Source organism: Excalfactoria chinensis, chromosome 2 (assembly GCF_039878825.1).
Source record: "Excalfactoria chinensis isolate bCotChi1 chromosome 2, bCotChi1.hap2, whole genome shotgun sequence".
NCBI classification, from domain to species: Eukaryota; Metazoa; Chordata; class Aves; order Galliformes; family Phasianidae; genus Excalfactoria; species Excalfactoria chinensis.
The window spans coordinates 947,387-966,398 of NC_092826.1; the positions used below are offsets into that span (position 1 = coordinate 947,387).

Here is a 19,012-nt window from a genome sequence, read left to right on the forward strand (position 1 = left end):
CATGAGTAGCACAGGATGGCATCACTAAGGAGATCACATCACTCCTCCAAAGCCTCCAAAGCTTTGGAAAGCCTCCCTTTACACTTCCATGGCGTGCACCTTCCTCATAACAACAGTCAGACTCAAAAATGCTGACCGGGTCAAAGGATCAAATCCACAACACAAGGAAATGAAAAGGAAATGCTGTGGGAAGACACAAACACATCATCTCATGACTGGTCAACTTTTGGCATGCAAGAGCTGCACGCTGCACAATGCTGCCATGCGCAGAGGCTCTCTCCAAGCCCTCGGGCACTCACACAGCAGCATAAAAGCCGGCCCTGCACCTCGCTCCCTCACACCCTTCTCCTGACACCTTCTCCTCTGTCCTCCTCCAGGTGAGCCTGCACCCTGCTCCTTTCTTCCACTGACCAATCTTACCCAGCTCTCCACTCCTCCTCTGCACCCAGACTCCCCCAACACCCCCCGCTCACCCAACTCCTTCTCTTCCAGGGACCCTCCAACCCACAGCCATGTCCTGCTACGACCTCTGCCGCCCCTGCGGACCCACCCCGCTGGCTAACAGCTGCAACGAGCCCTGTGTCAGGCAGTGCCAGGACTCCCAAGTCGTCATCCAGCCTCCCGCCGTGCTGGTCACCCTGCCGGGACCCATCCTCAGCTCCTTCCCCCAGAACACCGCCGTCGGATCCTCCTCATCAGCTGCCGTGGGCAGCGCCCTCAGCGCCCAGGGAGTGTCCATCTCCTCCGGCGGCTTCGGCTTCGGAGGCCTGGGCTGCTTCAACGGCGGGAGAGCCCGCTACCCCTGCTAAGGGCCTGCGCCCACACCATGACAGCAACCACCTGCACCCTGCAAGGCGCCTCAAGCACTCAGGTGGTTCTTCTCTGAATCCTCTTCTTTCTCTGGAAGGACGCTGATGGTCATGCTACACGCACTTGCAGACATTGATTTTTCTCTTGGTGTTCCTTCCTTCTCATGTATTTTCCTCAATAAAGATCTCTTGCATGCCAGACTCAGATTTCTCCTCCTTCTTTACTCAGCAAATGCCCTTCACACTTCTCCCACTACAAAGACATGGTTCAAAGGGACATTTAGGGTGGGTCCAAATGGGACCCATAACCTCCCCTGACAAGGATGGTACCGGCAAGGACAGCTGGGGCATCAACTGGGCTTCCAGCTCATCACACAACACCTGTGGTTGACCAATCAGTTTCTGGGAACACCGAGGTACTTCTGCCCATGGCCTCTCAAACCACCTCTCCATGGCTGCACACCCCATCAGGATTCTCCCTCCATGACAAACAAAGCACAGTCACAGAATCATTTACCTCTTAGGGAACTTGCAGTGACCACGCAGATCAACTGCCCTGCTCAAGCACTCTCAGGTACAGCTGTCAGACAAGGAACACGTCCAGTCAGACTTTCAGTGCCTCCAAGGCCTGCACAAATGATTCTGCTGGGTGAGCTGTTCCACTGCTTGTCCCCCTCACAATGGAAAGAGCTCCCTTTCTCAGCCAAGGAAAGTTCACATTCAGTGCTGCCCACTGTCCTTTGTTCTGGCAGCCGACAGTGATGCAAAGGTGCTGGCTCACTTTTCATCCTCCTCTAACATCCAGGATTTATACACAATGATAAGATTTGCCGAGAACATCCTTGAGTCCTGGTTCAAAACTGCATGCTCTCTCAGCTTCTTCACATCCTAGGGGGATTCCAGGCCCATCCGCACTGGGATAGCCTTGCACTGGAATTGCTCCACTGTATCCATGCATGTCTTCCATCTAAGAAACGTAATCCTGAACCATCATTGTGGAACAGAACTCAAAGAGTACATCCTCCAGTGTGCTAGCGATGCTCTTCCCAATGGCCTTCTAGAGAACGGGAGCCTCTTTTGCTGCCTCACCGTCACCTTGCTCACCAACAGCAACACCAGGTCGTCCTCAGCAAAGCTGGCTCCCACGCTCTGATTTGTATTCTTCTGTGTTACCGTTTCCAACTGCAGGACTTCCCTTTGCCCCATCTGCTGCTTTAGGATGTCCCTCTCTGACACACCACCCAGCCTCCCCACATCCCTCACAAAGGTTGATTGTTCACCTGGGGTATCAGCTGCTCCTTCCCATCTCCTAGCATTCACAAACTCTCTGGGATCACTACCATCACCCAGGTTTTCTTAGCCAGTGTTGAACTGTGCTGGCTGCACTACCAAGTCTACACAATCACAACACCCTACTGGACCATTGCATCCAGCCACTTTCAAGCCCAACTCATCCACTTTGACAGTTTCTCTGGGATCACGACAAGGGAGGAAGCCTCCTTGCCTTGACCAAAGTCAAGACAGTCAACTGCCACTGCTTCCCATCGTCCATCATTGGACCAACGTAGAAGAAACTGAGGTGGATTTGTAAATGTATGAGTTTAAGGGAGATTTCCTTCACCTCCATGCTAGTGACTAACATTAAGTTGACCAGCCTGCAGATTCTTATGGCTTCCTTCTTCATTTCTTGAGTGCGGGACTGGGATGAGACTCTTCCATTTATCAGGAAGTAGTCACATACAAAATGACCTTACAGGACCAACTGAAAGGGCCTTACAAGACATGAGGAAGATGGGTAGCATATGCAGCATATCCAGGGATAGGGAGAAAGGCTGAAGAACACCTAGTGAGGTGGGATGAAAGCAGCAAAGGAGGGAATGGGATTCGAGTGGATCAAGCAGAACAGGCACAGCTGGGAAGCCGGGAGCAGCTTACTAAGGACGCCAGGAGATGCGGTACCCACCTGACAGAGCCACAAACCACCACGCACAAGAGCCACGCGGTGACCTCAGTCCTGATAAACACCACTCACACTTTCAGCATGCACTGACTGAAATACCATTCCCACTTGAACAGCGCCGACAGGGTCAAAGGAACACAACCGCAAGAGAAGGAAAGGAAAAGGAAGCACTGCGGGAAGACACAAACACATCATCTCATGACTGGTCAACTTTTGGCATGCAAGAGCTGCACGCTGCACAATGCTGCCATGCGCAGAGGCTCTCTCCAAGCCCTCGGGCACTCACACAGCAGCATAAAAGCCGGCCCTGCACCTCGCTCCCTCACACCCTTCTCCTGACACCTTCTCCTCTGTCCTCCTCCAGGTGAGCCTGCACCCTGCTCCTTTCTTCCACTGACCAATCTTACCCAGCTCTCCACTCCTCCTCTGCACCCAGACTCCCCCAACACCCCCCGCTCACCCAACTCCTTCTCTTCCAGGGACCCTCCAACCCACAGCCATGTCCTGCTACGACCTCTGCCGCCCCTGCGGACCCACCCCGCTGGCTAACAGCTGCAACGAGCCCTGTGTCAGGCAGTGCCAGGACTCCCAAGTCGTCATCCAGCCTTCCACCGTGCTGGTCACCCTGCCGGGACCCATCCTCAGCTCCTTCCCCCAGAACACCGCCGTCGGATCCTCCTCATCAGCTGCCGTGGGCAGCGCCCTCAGCGCCCAGGGAGTGTCCATCTCCTCCGGCGGCTTCGGCTTCGGAGGCCTGGGCTGCTTCAACGGCGGGAGAGCCCGCTACCCCTGCTAAGGGCCTGCGCCCACACCATGACAGCAACCACCTGCACCCTGCAAGGCGCCTCAAGCACTCACAACGCTCCTCTGTGCCACTGATGGCAGCACATGGCATCAGCAGCCATGGCTCCTCTTCTCATGGCACAAAGCAGAGAACCATGAAACAACACCAGCCCATGTTCTCTGGGAACAGGACCACTTTAACTTTCTTCTTTCTTTACACTTGAAATTGTGCTCCTTCCACTGGTGATCACCAAGTGGATCCTTCCTTTAAGGGTATTTCTCTCAATAAAGTTCTCATGCATGCCAGCCTCAGACTCCTCTTTGTCATTCCTATGCTTAATGTTCTTTCCACCTCAACCAATAGAGTGACACGGCTCCACAAATAAACACATTGGGTCCAAAAGGGTCCCAAAAACCCGTGTCTCAAACACGTCACCAACAAGAGCACTGGTGGCCAGCATATAGCATTTATCTCATCACATATTATTTATGCTGTTATGCAGAATGTTATCCACCCTTGTACAAAGAAAGTCAAATAGTACAATTGCACTGCTGAAGTCCAGTCAGGAATTGCAGGTTGTCCACAATCAGATCCAGTCATAGAATCATAGAGCCACCAAGGCTGGAAAAGACCCACAGCATCAACCAGTCCAACCCAACACCAACAGATCTCACTAAACCATGACCCTCTACACAACATCCAAATATTCCTTGAACAACTCCATGGACAGTGACTCCACCATCGCCCTGGGCAGCCCATTCCACTGCCGGACCATGGTTTCAGAGAAGTAGCGTTTCCTAACGTCCAGCCTGAACCTCCCCTGGCACTGCTGGAAGCTTTTCTCTCCAGTCCTATCACCAGTTACGGGAGGGAAGAGGCGGACACCCAACTCACTACAACCTCCCTTGAGGTTGTTAGAGAAAGCAATACGGTCTCCCCTGAGCTTCCTCTAATCGAGACTGAACCATCCCAGCTCCCTCAGACGCTCCTTATAAGGCCTCTGCTCCAGACCCCTCACCAGCTTTTTTGCCCTTCTCTGAATACACTCCACGGCCCCAGTGTCTTTCTTGCACTGAGGGTCACAAAACTTGACACAGCACTCAAGGTGAGGCCTCGCCAAGGTGGAGTACAGAGGGATGGTCACTCCCCTGTTTGTTATGCAACCTTGTTGCTGGCTCATGTTCAGCCAACCATCATCCAATACCCACAGGTCCACTTTCTCTACGCAGTCTTCTAAGCACTCTGCCTCAATCCTGTAGCATTGCCTCAAGGTGTTGGGGCCAACGTGGCAGACCTGGCACTTGGCCTTGTTGAACTTCATCCCATTGGATGCAGCAACTCTACCCAGCCTTTGTAGACTGCAATGTAGGGCCATCCTTCCCCTTGTCTTGTACCGCTGAAGCCAAAGCTGAGCACAGTACTTGAGGCAAGTCCACACCAGCACAGAGCAGAGGGGAATAACCCGATTCTCTCCCACTGACAGTTCTCATCTCAATGCACCCCAGGCTGCGGTCAGCCCTTTTGGCTGCAAGGGCACAAAGCTGAAACAGACTCATCTTGACATCAACCAGAACCTTCTGATCTCTTTCAGTGGGGCTGCTCTTAAATCTCTCATCTCCAAACACCTGGATATCTCCTACGTATCCGCACACCATGAGCTGAATCAAGCTCTTGCTCTTATTCAACTTCATAACATTGGAGATGGCCCAGTCCTTGGGTCACTCAAGAGCTCTCTCCAGTGCCTTCCTAATACTGAAAGTCAACTGCTCATCAATAGTCATTGTCATATCAAACTCTTGTATGCATTTGAATCCTGCATCCAGATCATTTAGTACAACATGGAAGAGGACAAATCCAAAAATGTAAGACTGAGGAATCTGACATGACTGGCATCCTTACAACAAGAAAAAGTCTTCGAGTTGTACTTGGAAGCCACCAGTTCACTCCACATATCATGTATTTGCCTTGATATATGCTGGGGAATTTCTCCAGAAGGATATGGTAAAAAAGACTATGAATAACTTTGCTGAAGATCATAGAAATTACGCCCATTAGGTTCCCTTAGTGAACAACATGGGTGTTCATCTCAGAAAAGGAAGTTTCTTCATTTCAAAGGAAGAATAACTAGAATGCCAAGATCAAGCTTCCATGGATATTTGGAACAGGCAAGTCCTCCAACAACAAGGGCACAAAACATATTGCACGTGTGCCAAGCAATGACCTCACTGTCAGCACTGCTCCCTTCTGTGTTTGGCCACTGCTTCCGCGTGCCATGACACGAACATGCAACATCGCTCCTTTGGTCTCCAATATTCTCACTTGAAAGGTGCCGCTGCTGTCAACAGGACACAACCTCAAGAGAAGGACGCGAAAAGGCAGAGTTCCTGGAAGGAGAACACACAACCCATGACAGGCAACACTACGTGATGCAAGAGCTGCACGCTGCACAATGCTGCCATGCGCAGAGGCTCTCTCCAAGCCCTCGGGCACTCACACAGCAGCATAAAAGCCGGCCCTGCACCTCGCTCCCTCACACCTTTCTCCTGACACCTTCTCCTCTGTCCTCCTCCAGGTGAGCCTGCACCCTGCTCCTTTCTTCCACTGACCAATCTTACCCAGCTCTCCACCCCTCCTCTGCCCCCAGATTCCCCCAACACCCCCCGCTCACCCAACTCCTTCTCTTCCAGGGACCCTCCACCCCACAGCCATGTCCTGCTACGACCTCTGCCGCCCCTGCGGACCCACCCCGCTGGCTAACAGCTGCAACGAGCCCTGTGTCAGGCAGTGCCAGGACTCCCAAGTCGTCATCCAGCCTTCCACCGTGCTGGTCACCCTGCCGGGACCCATCCTCAGCTCCTTCCCCCAGAACACCGCCGTCGGATCCTCCTCATCAGCTGCCGTGGGCAGCGCCCTCAGCGCCCAGGGAGTGTCCATCTCCTCCGGCGGCTTCGGCTTCGGAGGCCTGGGCTGCTTCAACGGCGGGAGAGCCCGCTACCCCTGCTAAGGGCCTGCGCCCACACCATGACAGCAACCACCTGCACCCTGCAAGGCGCCTCAAGCACTCAGGAGGTTCTTCTCTGAATCCTCTTCTTTCTCTGGAAGGACGCTGATGGTCATGCTACACACACTTGCAGACATGGCTTTTTTTTTCACTTGGTGCTCCTTCCTTCTCATGTATTTTCCACAATAAAGTTCTCTTCCATTGCAGACTCAGATTTCTCCTCCTTCTTTACTCAGCAAATGCCCTTCACACTTCTCCCACTACAAAGACATGGTTCAAAGGGACATTTAGGGTGGGTCCAAATGGGACCCATAACCTCTCCTGACAAGGATGGTACCTGCAAGGACAGCTGGGGCATCAACTGGGCTTCCAGCTCATCACACAACACCTGTGGTTGAACAATCAGTTTCTGGGCACACCGAGGTACTTCTGCCCATGGCCTCTCAAACCACCTCTCCATGGCTGCACACCCCATCAGGATTCTCCCTCCATGACAAACAAAGCACAGTCACAGAATCATTTACCTCTTAGGGAACTTGCAGTGACCACGCAGATCAACTGCCCTGCTCAAGCACTCTCAGGTAGAGCTGTCAGACAAGGAACACGTCCAGTCAGACCTTCAGTGCCTCCAAGGACTGCACAAATGATTCTGCTGGGTGAGCTGTTCCACTGCTTGTCCTCCTCACAATGGAAAGAGCTCCCTTTCTCAGCCAAGGAAGGTTCACATTCAGTGCTGCCCACTGTGCTTTGACCTGGCATCCAACAGTGATGGTAAGGTGCTGGCTCCCATTTAATCCTTCCCTAACATTTATTCACAAGGACAACATTTACTGAGAGCATCCTTGGGTCCTCGTTCTAAACTGCCTGCTCTCTCTGCTTGTCCACATTCGAAGGGGGCTCCAGGCCCATCAGCACTGGGGAAGCCATGCACTGGAAATCCATCACTGTATCCATGACTCTCTTCTATCCAAGATGGCTGAACTGAAACATAAATGCCAAGCAGCATCTATCAGGGCTGAACAGAACTCAAAGAGTACTTCCTCCATTGTGCTAATGATGCTCTTCCCAGTGGCCTTGTGGCAAACAGGGACTTCTTTTGCCACAAGGCTGCACTGATGCCTCTCCATCACTTTGCTCATCAACAGCAACACCAGGCCCTCCTCTGGAAACCTGGCTGCCAGCCTCTCATTTCCATGACTCCATATTACAGCTTCCCATCTTCAGGATGCCACTTTACCCCTTCTGCTGCTTTAGGATGTCCCTCTCTGACACACAAACCAGCCTCCCCACATCCCTCAAAAAGGTAGGACTGTTCACCTGGGGCATCAGCTGCTCCTTCCCATCTTCCAGCATTCGCAAACTCACTGGGATCACTACCACCACCCGGCATTTTAATGCAGATGTAGAAGTGTGTTGGCCTCACTACCAAGTCTTGACACAATCACAACACCCCACTCCACTGCGGCATTCAGCCACTTTCAAGCCCACCTCAGCATCCACGTTGACAGTTTCTCTGGGATCATGTCATGGGAGGAAGCCTCCTTGCCTTGACCAAAGTCAAGACAGTCAACTGCCACGGCTTCCCAGCATCCACCATGTTGATCAGTGTAGAAGGAACTGAGGAGTCTTTGTAGACCCACAGCTTTCTTGGAGGATTTCCTTCACCTCCTTGCCTGTGACTAACATCAGGTCGACCAGCCTGCAGTTTCTCACAGCTTCCTTCTTCATTTCTTGAAGGCAAGAGTGGCATGAGGCTCTTCCATTTATCAGATCACATTCCCATGCATCATGACCTTACAGGACCAACTGAAATGGCCTTACAAAGACATGATTCTATGAGAAAAATGGGTAGCATATGCATCAATCAAGGGATATGGAGAAAGGCTAAAGATCACCTCGTGAGGTGGGATGAAAGCAAGGAAGGAGAAATGGGATTCAAGTGGATCAAGCAGAACAGGCACAGCTGGGAAGCCTGGAGCAGCTTACTAAGGACGCCAGGAGATGCGGTACCCACCTGACAGAGCCACAAACCACCACGCACAAGAGCCACGCGGTGACCTCAGTCCTGATAAACACCACTCACACTTTCAGCATGCACTGACTGAAATACCATTCCCACTTGAACAGCGCCGACAGGGTCAAAGGAACACAACCACAAGAGAAGGAAAGGAAAAGGAAGTGTTGTGGGAGAGCACAAACACATCATCTCATGACTGGTCAACTTTTGGCACGCAAGAGCTGCACGCTGCACAATGCTGCCATGCGCAGAGGCTCTCTCCAAGCCCTCGGGCACTCACACAGCAGCATAAAAGCCGGCCCTGCACCTCGCTCCCTCACACCCTTCTCCTGACACCTTCTCCTCTGTGCTCCTCCAGGTGAGCCTGCACCCTGCTCCTTTCTTCCACTGACCAATCTTACCCAGCTCTCCACCCCTCCTCTGCACCCAGACTCCCCCAACACCCTCCGCTCACCCAACTCCTTCTCTCCCAGGGACCCTCCACCCCACAGCCATGTCCTGCTACGACCTCTGCCGCCCCTGCGGACCCACCCCGCTGGCTAACAGCTGCAACGAGCCCTGTGTCAGGCAGTGCCAGGACTCCCAAGTCGTCATCCAGCCTTCCACCGTGCTGGTCACCCTGCCGGGACCCATCCTCAGCTCCTTCCCCCAGAACACCGCCGTCGGATCCTCCTCATCAGCTGCCGTGGGCAGCGCCCTCAGCGCCCAGGGAGTGTCCATCTCCTCCGGCGGCTTCGGCTTCGGAGGCCTGGGCTGCTTCAACGGCGGGAGAGCCCGCTACCCCTGCTAAGGGCCTGCGCCCACACCATGACAGCAACCACCTGCACCCTGCAAGGCGCCTCAAGCACTCAGGAGGCTCCTCTGAGTCAATGATGGCAGCACATGGCATCAGCAGCCAGGGCTCCTCTTCTCGTAGTACAAAACAGAGAAACATGGAACAACTACAGGTCATGCTTTCTGGAAGCATGACTACTTTTCCCTTCTTCTTTCTTTGCACCTGAAAATTTACTCTTTCCACTTGGTGATCTCCAAGTGGATCCTTCCCTTTAATGTGTTTCTATCAATAAAAGTCTAATGCATGACAGCCTGTGATTCCACGTCTTCATTCCTTCGCACCATTCCATTCCCATTTCACCCACTACAGAGACATGGCTCTAGAAACCATCATGTGTGCCACAAAAGGGCCCTAAGACCTCCTTTTTCAACCATGTCACCAACATAAGCTTTGATGGGCAGCAGATTCCTTTCATCACAGGCATGATTCTCTAATCTTTAGAAAAAATATGGTCACAGAATCATTTCTCTTCTCAGTTTCGTCTTCATGTCTGCCTCTGGTGCAGAACCTTTCCCTAACTTCCCACCTGACCTCCTCTGACGCAGCTACATGCTATTCCCACAGGACCTGTTCCAGTCCCCAGACAGCAGAGCTGCCCTTCCTCTCCCCTGTGAGAAGCTGCAGGCTGATAGGAGGGATGCCATCAGTCTCCACTTTCCTCAACAAACCAAGGAACTCTGATTCCTTCAGACCTCTTTGTTCCCCTCCTTAGGACCCTAGACAAGAGTTTCATGTCCTTGCGTCATTGAAGTCAAAAGTCAAAACAAGTCTTGAGGTGAAGCTGGAGCAGCACAGAGAAAAGTGGGACAATCCCTTCTCTCTTCTGCTAGCAGCGCTGGGCCTGACATACAATAGGGAATGGTCAGCACTTCTGGGGGTCAGCACACACTGATCCAACCTGACTCAGATCCAACCTGACATCAGCCAGAAACTCCAGAGCTCTTTTGGAGGAGCTGCTTTGAAATCTCTTCTCTCCAGATCCTCAAATGTCCAGCACATTCTGCAATCAGGTGCAGAATCCACATCCTCTTGTTCACCTTCATGCCGTTGGCGATGGCCCAGCCCTATGGTCTCTCAAGAGCTCTCTCCAAGGCCTCCCTAATCCTGAGAGAGTCTACTGCTTCTCTGTAGTTTACATCTACAGACTTGTTAATCTGTATGAATTCAAGTCCTGCATTCATATCATTCAGCAAAACATGGGAGAAAACAGCCCAAAAATCCAGCTCAGATCAGTCCAACACCTGACTGGCCACCAACCTGACAGAACCACTTCTAATTAAACCTGTTGATACAGACTTCCAGTGCACCAGTTCACTCAACGCATTATGTCTCTGCCTACATACTTGCTAGATAATTTCACTAGAAGGATATGGTGAAAAACACCATGAATAACTTTGCTGAAGACCATAGAAATTACGCCTGTTAATTTCCTCCTTAATGAACAATATGGGTATTGGCCTCAGAAAAGGAAGTGCCATCATTTCAAAACCAGAATACCTAGAATGCCCACACCAGGCTTTGTCTAGCACCAAGAACACAAAGCCTATTGCACAAGTGCCAAGACACAACCTCACTGTCAACACTGCTCCTCTGGGAGTCTTCGCCCATTCCTTGCACGTGTCCTGACATGAATCCTCATATTGGCTCCCTTTGCACCCAGGACTTGGAACATGCCACCAATGCCAAATGGACACGTCATCAAGAATAGGATGCAAAAAGGCAGAGCTGCTGGAAGAACAACACATACCACATGACGTGTGACATTACGTGACACAAGAGTAGCTCGCAGCACTGAGACAGGATCCATAAGAGTCCACCATGGGGTAAGCGTGAGGAACTTACCTCCAAGTGCACCTGGTACCCTCATCATGAGGCTCTGGGCCCTGGCCTTTCAGCCAGCAGCTCATTCACTTCACCATGATCTCTTCTTGTCTACGCCATACTGGCTCAGCTTCTGGATGAGTATGGCATATCAAATCATACAAATAGAGTAGTATGGAACTGTGAAGGTTGGAAGGACTCGTAACCATTATCCCTTCTCTGGGAGGATGGCCCACCACTGAGTCATGCTGACCAGGGCCCGTCCTTGAACTCCACCAAGGATAAATTACCAACAGGTTGACAGAACAGCCTGTGCCAGGGCCTTAACACTGCCTGAGTCAAGAATCTCTTCCATACACCTAAACCAAATTTCTCCTCTTCCTGTTAAAATATCCCATCTCAATCAGACCATGTAAAAAGCTGGTTCTCCTCCTGCCTGTACTGAAAGGCCACAGCGAGGTCTCTCTGGAGCCAACTCTTCTCCATGCTGAACAAGCCCAACTCCATCAGCCTTCCTTCACAGCAGAGCTGCTCCAGCCCTGTGCTCTTCTCTGTGTCCCTCCTCTGCACCCACTCCACACAGCTCCCTCAGCGCTCCTGGCTGACACCCAGCAGGCCTCACACACTCAGGCACATCCAGTTGAACAGCCCCTCTTTCTCCTTTGCTGCATCTTCCTCAGAAATTCAAGGGCTGCTCACCTCAGCACCAAACCACAAAGCGCTCACCTCAGCTGAACCAGGGCATGCCCTGCACTCAAAAGCCCTGTGTTTGACCACGTCATGAAGTGGCTCACGGCTCCATAACCCATTAACACCCAAACCAATAAAGGACCCCAAAATCTCAACTCCACACATTGCCCTCCTCTGTCTAAATCTACTAAAACCACCATGAAAGGTCCAAAGCTGAAACTGCACAAAGCAGGCTGCCTCCTGTCTTCAAAACGCAGCTTTTGAAGCAAAAGGGGAGCCAAGATGTTGACACAACACACCCAATGCAGAAGACAACAGCTAAGCTCAAGGAAAGCAAATTCAGTGGAAGGCAGGCAGGGAGTGCAGTGCAGTGCAACCAGCAGCGTCTGAAGGCAAACACACCTGAGAATCACAGAACAGCCCTCAAAGGATGCCAGGAACGGGGTCTGCACCTCACAGAGCAAACACAAACACGAGAGCATGAGTAGCACAGGATGGCATCACTAAGGAGATCCCATCACTCCTCCAAAGCCTCCAAAGCTTTGGAAAGCCTCCCTTTACACTTCCATGGCGTGCACCTTCCTCATAACAACAGTCAGACTCAAAAATGCTGACCGGGTCAAAGGATCAAATCCACAACACAAGGAAATGAAAAGGAAATGCTGTGGGAAGACACAAACACATCATCTCATGACTGGTCAACTTTTGGCATGCAAGAGCTGCACGCTGCACAATGCTGCCATGCGCAGAGGCTCTCTCCAAGCCCTCGGGCACTCACACAGCAGCATAAAAGCCGGCCCTGCACCTCGCTCCCTCACACCCTTCGCCTGACACCTTCTCCTCTGTCCTCCTCCAGGTGAGCCTGCACCCTGCTCCTTTCTTCCACTGACCAATCTTACCCAGCTCTCCAACCTTCCTCTGCACCCAGACTCCCCCAACACCCCCCACTCACCCAACTCCTTCTCTTCCAGGGACCCTCCACCCCACAGCCATGTCCTGCTACGACCTCTGCCGCCCCTGCGGACCCACCCCGCTGGCTAACAGCTGCAACGAGCCCTGTGTCAGGCAGTGCCAGGACTCCCAAGTCGTCATCCAGCCTTCCACCGTGCTGGTCACCCTGCCGGGACCCATCCTCAGCTCCTTCCCCCAGAACACCGCCGTCGGATCCTCCTCATCAGCTGCCGTGGGCAGCGCCCTCAGCGCCCAGGGAGTGTCCATCTCCTCCGGCGGCTTCGGCTTCGGAGGCCTGGGCTGCTTCAACGGCGGGAGAGCCCGCTACCCCTGCTAAGGGCCTGCGCCCACACCATGACAGCAACCACCTGCACCCTGCAAGGCGCCTCAAGCACTCAGGAGGTTCTTCTCTGAATCCTCTTCTTTCTCTGGAAGGACGCTGATGGTCATGCTACACGCACTTGCAGACATGGCTTGTTTTTTCTCTTCGTACTCCTTCCTTCTCATGTATTTTCCTCAATAAAGATCTCTTGCATGCCAGACTCAGATTTATCCTCCTTCTTTACTCAGCAAATGCCCTTCACACTACAAAGACATGGCTCAAGAGCCATTTAGGGTGGGTCCAAATGGGACCCATAACCTCCCCTGACAAGGATGGTACCGCCAAGGACAGCTGGGGCATCAACTGGGCTTCCAGATCATCACACAACACCTGTGGTTGAACAATCAATTCTGGGCACACCGAGGTACTTCTGCCCATGCCCTCTGAAACCACCTCTCCATGGCTGCACACCCCATCAGGATTCTTCCTCCATGACAAACAAAGCACAGTCACAGAATCATTTACCTCTTAGGGAACCTGCAGTAACCACGCAGAACGACTGCCCTGCTCAAGCACACTCAGGTAGAGCTGTCAGACAAGGAACACATCCAGTCAGACCTTCAGTGCCTCCAAGGACTGCACAAATGATTCTGCTGGGTGAGCTGTTCCACTGCTTGTCCTCCTCACAATGGAAAGAGCTCCCTTTCTCAGCCAAGGAAGGTTCACATTCAGTGCTGCCCACTGTCCTTTGTCCTGGCAGCCAACAGTGATGGAAAGGTGCTGGCTCACTTTTCATCCTCCCTTAACATCCAGGATTTATACACAATGATAAGATTTGCCGAGAACATCCTTGAGTCCTGGTTCAAAACTGCATGCTCTCTCAGCTTCTCCACATCCTATGTGAATTCCAGGCCCATCCGCACTGGGATAGCCTTGCACTGGAATTGCTCCACTGTATCCATGCATGTCTTCCATCTAAGAAACTTTAACCTGAACCATCAGTGTGGAACAGAACTCAAGGAATACATCCTCCAGTGTGCTAGCGATGCTCTTCCCAATGGCCTTCTAGAGAACGGGAGCCTCTTTTGCTGCCTCACCGTCACCTTGTTCACCAACAGCAACACCAGGTCGTCCTCAGCAAAGCTGGCTCCCACGCTCTGATTTGTATTCTTCTGTGTTACCGTTTCCAACTGCAGGACTTCCCTTTGCCCCATCTGCTGCTTTAGGATGTCCCTCTCTGACACACCAACCAGCCTCCCCACATCCCTCACAAAGGTTGATTGTTCACCTGGGGTATCAGCTGCTCCTTCCCATCTCCTAGCATTCACAAACTCTCTGGGATCACTACCATCACCCAGGTTTTCTTAGCCAGTGTTGAACTGTGCTGGCTGCACTACCAAGTCTACACAATCACAACACCCTACTGGACCACTTTCAAGCCCAACTCATCCACTTTGACAGTTTCTCTGGGATCACGACAAGGGAGGAAGCCTCCTTGCCTTGACCAAAGTCAAGACAGTCAACTGCCACTGCTTCCCATCGTCCATCATTGGACCAACGTAGAAGAAACTGAGGTGGATTTGTAAATGTATGAGTTTAAGGGAGATTTCCTTCACCTCCATGCTAGTGACTAACATTTAGTTGACCAGCCTGCAGATTCTTATGGCTTCCTTCTTCATTTCTTGAGTGCGGGACTGGGATGAGACTCTTCCATTTATCAGGAAGTAGTCACATACAAAATGACCTTACAGGACCAACTGAAAGGGCCTTACAAGACATGAGGAAGATGGGTAGCATATGCAGCATATCCAGGGATAGGGAGAAAGGCTGAAGAACACCTAGTGAGGTGGGATGAAAGCAGCAAAGGAGGGAATGGGATTCGAGTGGATCAAGCAGAACAGGCACAGCTGGGAAGCCTGGAGCAGCTTACTAAGGACGCCAGGAGATGCGGTACCCACCTGACAGAGCCACAAACCACCACGCACAAAAGCCACGCGGTGACCTCAGTCCTGATAAACACCACTCACACTTTCAGCATGCACTGACTGAAATACCATTCCCACTTGAACAGCGCCGACAGGGTCAAAGGAACACAACCGCAAGAGAAGGAAAGGAAAAGGAAGCACTGCGGGAAGACACAAACACATCATCTCATGACTGGTCAACTTTTGGCATGCAAGAGCTGCACGCTGCACAATGCTGCCATGCGCAGAGGCTCTCTCCAAGCCCTCGGGCACTCACACAGCAGCATAAAAGCCGGCCCTGCACCTCGCTCCCTCACACCCTTCTCCTGACACCTTCTCCTCTGTCCTCCTCCAGGTGAGCCTGCACCCTGCTCCTTTCTTCCACTGACCAATCTTACCCAGCTCTCCACTCCTCCTCTGCACCCAGACTCCCCCAACACCCCCCGCTCACCCAACTCCTTCTCTTCCAGGGACCCTCCACCCCACAGCCATGTCCTGCTACGACCTCTGCCGCCCCTGCGGACCCACCCCGCTGGCTAACAGCTGCAACGAGCCCTGTGTCAGGCAGTGCCAGGACTCCCAAGTCGTCATCCAGCCTCCCGCCGTGCTGGTCACCCTGCCGGGACCCATCCTCAGCTCCTTCCCCCAGAACACCGCCGTCGGATCCTCCTCATCAGCTGCCGTGGGCAGCGCCCTCAGCGCCCAGGGAGTGTCCATCTCCTCCGGCGGCTTCGGCTTCGGAGGCCTGGGCTGCTTCAACGGCGGGAGAGCCCGCTACCCCTGCTAAGGGCCTGCGCCCACACCATGACAGCAACCACCTGCACCCTGCAAGGTGCCTCAAGCACTCAGGAGTTGCTTCTCTGAATCCTCTTCTTTCTCTGGAAGGACGCTGATGGTCATGCTACACGCACTTGCTGACATGGCTTGTTTTTTTCTCTTGGTGCTCCTTCCTTCTCATGTATTTTCCTCAATAAAGATCTCTTGCATGCCAGACTCAGGTTTCTCCTCCTTCTTTACTCAGCAAATGCCCTTCACACTTCTCCCAATACAAAGACACGGCTCAAGAGCCATTTAGGGCGGGTCCAAATGGGACCCATAACCTCCCCTGACAAGGATGGTACCTGCAAGGACAGCTGGGGCATCAACTGGGCTTCCAGCTCAACACAGAACACCTATGGTTGACCAATCAGTTTCTGGGCACACCGAGGTACTTCTGCCCATGCCCTCTGAAACCACCTCTCCATGGCTGCACACCCCATCAGAATTCTCCCTCCATGACAAACAAAGCACAGTCACAGAATCATTTACCTCTTAGGGAACTTGCAGTGACCACGCAGATCGACTGCCCTGCTCAAGCACACTCAGGTACAGCTGTCAGACAAGGAACACATCCAGTCAGACCCTCAGTGCCTCCAAGGACTGCACAAATGATTCTGCTGGGTGAGCTGTTCACTGCTTGTCCTCCTCACAATGGAAAGAGCTCCCTTTCTCAGCCAAGGAAGGTTCACATTCAGTGCTGCCCACTGTACTTTGTCCTGGCAGCTGACAGTGATGCAAAGGTGCTGGCTCACTTATCATCCTTCCCTAGCATCCAGGATTTATACACAATGATAAGATTTGCCGAGAACATCCTTGAGTCCTGGTTCAAAACTGCATGCTCTCTCAGCTTCTCCACATCCTATGGGGATTCCAGGCCCATCCGCACTGGGATAGCCTTGCACTGGAATTGCTCCACTGTATCCATGCATGTCTTCCATCTAAGAAACATAATCCTGAACCATCACTGTGGAACAGAACTCAAGGAATACATCCTCCAGTGTGCTAGCAATGCTCTTCCCAATGGCCTTCTAGAGAACGGGAGCCTCTTTTGCTGCCTCACCGTCACCTTGCTCACCAACAGCAACACCAGGTCTTCCTCAGCAAAGCTGGCTCCCACGCTCTGATTTGTATTCTTCTGTGTTACCGTTTCCAACTGCAGGACTTCACTTTGCCCTTCCGCTGCTTCAGGATGTCCCTCTCTGACACAAACCAGCCTCCCAACATCCCTCACAAAGGTGGATTGTTCACCTGGGGCATCAGCTGCTCCTTCCCATCTCCAGCATTCACAAACTCACTGGGATCACTACCACCACCCAGCATTTTAATGCAGATGTAGAAGTGTGTTGGCCTCACTACCAAGTCTTGACACAATCACAACACCCCACTCCACTGTGGCCTTCAACCACTTTCAAGTCCACCTCAGCATCCACATCTGAGATCATGTCATGGGAGGAAGCCTCCATGCCTTGACCAAAGGTAAGACATTCAACTGCCACAGCTTCCCATCATCCATCGTGTGGATCAGTGTAGAAGGATCTGAAGAGGCATTGTAGACCCACAACTTTCTAAGAGGATTTCCTTCATCTCCATGCTAGTGACTAACATCAGGTCGACCAGCCTGCAGTTTCTCACAGCTTCCTTCTTCATTTCTTGAAGGCAAGAGTGGCATGAGACTTCTATTTCTCAGGCAATATTCCCATCCATCATGACCTTACAGGACCAACTGAAATGGCCTTACAAAGGCATGATTCTATGAGAAAAATGGGTAGCATATGCAGCATATCACGGGATAGCGAGAAAGGCTGAAGAACACCTCGTGATGTGGGATGAAAGCAGGGAAGGAGGGAACGGGATTCGAGTGGATCAAGCAGAACAGGCACAGCTGGGAAGCTGGGAGCAGCTTACTAAGGACGCCAGGAGATGCGGTACCCACCTGACAGAGCGACAAACCACCACGCACAAAAGCCACGCGGTGACCTCAGTCCTGATAAACACCACTCACACTTTCAGCATGCACTGACTGAAATACCATTCCCACTTGAACAGCGCCGACAGGGTCAAAGGAACACAACCACAAGAGAAGGAAAGGAAAAGGAAGTGTTGTGGGAGAACACAAACACATCATCTCATGACTGGTCAACTTTTGGCATGCAAGAGCTGCACGCTGCACAATGCTGCCATGCGCAGAGGCTCTCTCCAAGCCCTCGGGCACTCACACAGCAGCATAAAAGCCGGCCCTGCACCTCACTCCCTCACACCCTTCTCCTGACACCTTCTCCTCTGTGCTCCTCCAGGTGAGCCTGCACCCTGCTCCTTTCTTCCACTGACCAATCTTACCCAGCTCTCCACCCCTCCTCTGCACCCAGACTCCCCCAACACCCTCCGCTCACCCAACACCTTCTCTCCCAGGGACCCTCCACCCCACAGCCATGTCCTGCTACGACCTCTGCCGCCCCTGCGGACCCACCCCGCTGGCTAACAGCTGCAACGAGCCCTGTGTCAGGCAGTGCCAGGACTCCCAAGTCGTCATCCAGCCTCCCGCCGTGCTGGTCACCCTGCCGGGACCCATCCTCAGCTCCTTCCCCCAGAACACCGCCGTCGGATCCTCCTCATCAGCTGCCGTGGGCAGCGCCCTCAGCGCCCAGGGAGTGTCCATCTCCTCCGGCGGCTTCGGCTTCGGAGGCCTGGGCTGCTTCAACGGCGGGAGAGCCCGCTACCCCTGCTAAGGGCCTGCGCCCACACCATGACAGCAACCACCTGCACCATGCAAGGCGCCTCGAGCACTCACAACGCTCCTCTGTTCCACTGATGGCAGCACATGACATCAGCATCCAGGGCTCCTCTTCTCATGTCACAAAACAAGCAAGCAGACCATGCTGTCTGGAAACCTGACTGCAGTAACTTTCTTCTTTCTTTAAACTTTAAACTGTGCTCCTTACACTGGTGATCACCAAGTGGATCCTTCCAATAAGAGTGTGTTTCTCTCAATAAAGTTCTCATGCATGCCAGACTCAGAGTCCTCCTCTTCATTCCTTCGCT

The 19,012-nt window shown here is 52.6% G+C and overlaps 7 pseudogenes; all 7 read left to right on the forward strand.

Annotated features, from left to right (window-relative positions):
- The first annotated feature begins 253 nt into the window (after positions 1-253).
- Positions 254-809, forward strand: LOC140248683 (feather keratin 1-like; annotated as a pseudogene).
- Positions 810-3,009: 2,200 nt separating this feature from the next.
- On the forward strand, positions 3,010-3,565 carry LOC140248379 (feather keratin 1-like; annotated as a pseudogene).
- Positions 3,566-6,001: 2,436 nt separating this feature from the next.
- On the forward strand, positions 6,002-6,557 carry LOC140248371 (feather keratin 1-like; annotated as a pseudogene).
- A 2,248-nt stretch (positions 6,558-8,805) lies between these two features.
- On the forward strand, positions 8,806-9,361 carry LOC140248369 (feather keratin 1-like; annotated as a pseudogene).
- A 3,288-nt stretch (positions 9,362-12,649) lies between these two features.
- On the forward strand, positions 12,650-13,205 carry LOC140248529 (feather keratin 1-like; annotated as a pseudogene).
- A 2,180-nt stretch (positions 13,206-15,385) lies between these two features.
- On the forward strand, positions 15,386-15,941 carry LOC140248682 (feather keratin 1-like; annotated as a pseudogene).
- Positions 15,942-18,143: 2,202 nt separating this feature from the next.
- On the forward strand, positions 18,144-18,699 carry LOC140248670 (feather keratin 1-like; annotated as a pseudogene).
- Positions 18,700-19,012: the final 313 nt, after the last annotated feature.